Source organism: Salvelinus sp. IW2-2015, unplaced genomic scaffold (assembly GCF_002910315.2).
Source record: "Salvelinus sp. IW2-2015 unplaced genomic scaffold, ASM291031v2 Un_scaffold3744, whole genome shotgun sequence".
Lineage (NCBI taxonomy): Eukaryota > Metazoa > Chordata > Actinopteri > Salmoniformes > Salmonidae > Salvelinus > Salvelinus sp. IW2-2015.
The window spans coordinates 6,625-11,068 of NW_019945020.1; positions in this window are offsets into that span (position 1 = coordinate 6,625).

Consider the following 4,444-nt stretch of genomic DNA (forward strand, 5'->3'; position numbering starts at 1 on the left):
TTGTTGAGCTTCCATCAGAATCTTGTCCAAGGAGTCCTAGGTCCATAATAAATCGTTGTTTGGTTTTAGAATGTCCTTTTCTCCTGTCGAATTCGTGCCACAATGCTAGCCAATGTTGATGACGTTCCAGTTTTCTCTCGACGCAAAGAACGGAAAATCCCAAAGTCCTAACGTTGAATAATCTGATAAAACTCGGTTGAAAAAACATACTTTACGAAGTTATTATCACATTGATCAAATAAAATCAAGAGCGGAGATCTCCGCCGTGTATATACGACACGCTTTTCAGAAGCCAATGTCGACGTACTTCGAGCGCCAGAGAAGACAAAGAATTTCCATACCTGTCACTCCAAAAGCTCTTGTTCGGCCTCAGATCAAGCTAGACACCCATTCCACCTTCCACTGCCTGTTGACATCTAGTGGAAGGCGTATGAAGTGCATGCATATCGATAAATATTAGGCAATTGAATAGCAGGCCCTGGAACAGAGCATCGTTTTCAGATTTTTCACTTCCTGTATGGAAGTTTGCTGCAAAATAGTTCTGTTTTACTCACAGATATAATGCAAACAGTTTTAGAACGTGAGAGGTGTTTTCTATCCAATAGTTAATAATATGCATATTGTACGATCTAGAATAGAGTACGAGGCAGTTTAATTTGGGCACGATTTTTTCCAAAGTGAAAACAGCGCCCCCTATTGACAAGAAGTTTTAAAGTAGCCAGTGATTTGGTCTGTATGTTGGCAGCAGCCTCTCTAGTTAGTGATGGCTGTTTAGCTGTCTGATGGCCTTGAGATAGAAGCTGTTTCTCAGTCTCTCGGTCCAGCTTTGATGCACCTGTACTGACTCGCTTTCTGGATGATAGCAGGGTGAACAGGCAGTGGCTCGGGTGGTTCTTGTCCTTGGTGATCCTTTTGGCCTTCCTGTGACATCGGGTGCTGTAGGTGTCCGGGAGGAAGGTAGTTTGCCCCCGGTGATGCGTACCCTCTGGAGAGCCTTGCGGTTGAGGGTGGTGCAGTTGCCGTACCAGGCGGTGATACAGCCCGACAGGATGCTCTCGATTGTGCATCTGTTACATTTTGTGAGGGATTTAGGTGACAAGCCAAATTTCTTCAGCCTCCTGAGGTTGAAGAGGCGCTGTTGAACCTTCTTCACCACGCTGTCTGTGTGGGTGGACCATTTCAGTTTGTCCGTGATGTGTATGCCGAGGAACTTAAAACTTTCCACCTTCTCCACTGCTGTCCCGTCGATGTGGATACGTTGGTGCTCCCTCTGCTCTTACCTGAATTCCACGATCATCTCCTTTGTTTTGTTGACGTTGAGCGAGAGGTTGTTTTCCTGAAACCACACTCCGAGTGCCCTCACCGCCTCCCTGTAGGCTGTCTCGTCGTTGCTGGTAATCAAGCCCACTACTGTTGTGTCGTCTGCAAACTTGATGATTGAGTTGGAGGCGTGCATGGCCACTCAGTCGAGGGTGAACAGGGAGTACAGGAGGGGGCTGAGCACGCACCCTTGTGGGGCCCCAGTGTTGAGCATCAGCGAAGTGGACATGTCAAGAAGCTGATTAAACAGCATGATCATTACACAGGTGCACCTTGTGCTGGGAACAATAAAAGGCCACACTAAAATATGCAATTTTGTCACATAACACAATACCACAGATGTCTCAAGTTGAGGGAGCGTGCAATTGATATGCTGAGTGCAGGAATGTCCACCAGAGTTGTTTGCAAAGTAAATGTTTTTGAGCTTATGTCAATATTACACAGGTAAGCTAACGGTTACATAAATCAGGAATGCAGTCAGGCTCTAGACCTCTGTATATGAGTGACTGTGTCCAACACAACACCACCTGTTATGTTGGGCACCTACTGACCAAAAAAATATATTGCTAAATTAAAAAGTTTAAGGAAATAGAGGCACAACATTACTACAAGACAAATTGCAAATATGATGGTATTGTAAGGCAATCAAGCATGATGGTCTTGTTAGCTAATCAAGCATGATGGCTTGAAAGCTTTCACATTAAAAGGTAGTTCAAAATTCAAAAGGCACTCGCACATCTGAGCTATCTTTTTTGCAGGTGCACGGTAACAGTTGAATAAAATGAGAAAAAAGAGGAAACCCGCAACCTGCTCTTGATAGTATCACTGCTCTTGATAGTATCACTGCTCTTGATAGTATCACTGCTTTTGATAGTATCACTGCTCTTGATAGTATCACTGCTATCACTGCTCTTGATAGTATCACTGCTGTGATAGTATCACTGCCTGTTGATAGTATCACTGCTTGTTGATAGTATCACTGCTTTGATAGTATCACTGCTCTTGATAGTATTCACTGCTCTTGATAGTATCACTGCTTCTGGATAGTATCACTGCTCTTGATAGTATCACTGCTCTGGATAGTATCACTGCTCTTGATGGTATCACTGCACTTGATAGTATCACTGCTTTTGATGGTACCACTGATCTTGATAGTATCACTACTCTTTTTGTTTCACTTTGTATTAAAATATGTGGAACTCAACTCACGCTGCACTTTGGTCCGCTCATTTCGACAATCGTGACACAGAGTAATCGGAAATAGGGGCATAATTCATGTTCACATTTACAACATAACATATATAGGCATTTCATCATTAAGACCTTTAGGAAAATAATGTCTGGAGGGTGAAAATCTCAAAACATTCTCTTTTACTCAGAGTATTATTAATATCACCTCGCCTGTCTGATATCTTAGCTTTCTCTATGCCACAAAATCTAAAAGTAGAATTATGTTTAGGTCATTAAAATGTACTGCAACTGGATAATCCTTGTCGTTTCTCCTAATTGAATTTATGTTCACTGATTCTCTGTTTGAGAGAACGAGAGTTTTACCTACATAGCACAGCCCACATGGACATTTAATAATGTAAATAACATGGGTGGTGGAGCACGTAATAATGTCATTTATTTGGAACCGTTTTCCTGTATGTGGGTGGTAGAAATATTCCCTCTTCATATTGTTGCACTGTGCGCAACCTAAGCATGTATAGCTGCCATTCAGGAAGAGGGTGTAAAAGAGCCTGGCTGATTTTCTTTTGTGACTGGCAGTTGGCGTGGACAAATTTATYGCGTAAATTGCGACCTCTCCTATATTCAAATAAGTGCTGGATTCTTAAATTCAGCAGGCAAAGCTGGGTCTGATGATAAAACATGCCAGTGTTACTTGACAGCATCTCCCACTTTTCGCGAGGTCAAAGTATATGTGGTAGTGAACATTACACAGGGGTCTTTAGATCTAGTGGGTCTTTGTTGTAGCAGTTCATCTAGTGTTTTCCCCGATGCCAAATTAAAAGCTTCATCCACACTTTATGGAGAGTAGCCACTTAGAAACCTGTTGCGCACCTCCGCTTCTTTTTCTAGGTAGTCCTCTCTGGAGTGGCATATACAGCGCAKTYTGAAGAACTGGCAWCTTGGAAGTCCTGTTTTTAATGGCTCAGTGTGGAAGCTCTCCACCTGTGATAGAGTATTTCTGTCCGTTTATTTTCTATATAAATGTAATCTTGCAAAATCATTTAAACAGATCTACTTTCGTATCACATTGTTTGTCTGTACACGTAGGTACAAAAGAGAGGCCCTTAGATAAGACAGACTTGCGCGTCAGTAATCTCTTTTTTGGAGAGGTTAATTACCACGACCTGCTATAGCTCCGTGTCCATGGCCTGTGTTCCTGGTCCTCTCTTTAACCGTTTGCCTCTCCTACATCGTTTATTTTCTTTCGTGGATCCTTGTTGTGCTGCTTTCGGGCAACAGAAAAAAAAAGTTTGTGTGTGATGGTAGCTGAAGTCGCTGTCAGTAGGGAATTAGCTCTCAGTGGATACCTCTGTGTCTAYGTTTCCATGTCATCCCGCTGCTGTGTATCTGCGTCCCCGGTCAGCTAATATGTGTGTAAACTGTACATAGTTCTGTGAGTGTCACTGAGTAGGCTGATACCTATTTCATGGGAGCACAATCTCTAGTTTAGACTGTACAGTCCAATCTGTATATTCAATATCCACATTAGGCTGTGTAGCGAACTGATTTCTCACAAAGTCCTGCAGCTAAAACACTAATATTTGTGTAAACTCTACACAGTTGTGTCCTGTGAATGTCACTGAGGAGATACCCCATTTCATGGGGACACAATCCATAGGTTAGGCTGTGCAGTGTAAATATTCACCCATTGTAAAGTCTATCACATCCACAATGGGATTTCATCCGTTGTTTTGTGTCTGTGGTAGTATGCACTTTGAGAAACAACCTTGATTTCATTTTACTTTCTGAGAAATCATGTGACCCTTAAGAACCAATGAGGTTGTATCTGAACTTTAATTAGGCACTGTGTAACAGATGCAGAAAAACGGTATGATTTCCCAGAATGGACCATCAAAACGTTTCACTTTCATTTTGCTACCATGAAAGGTGA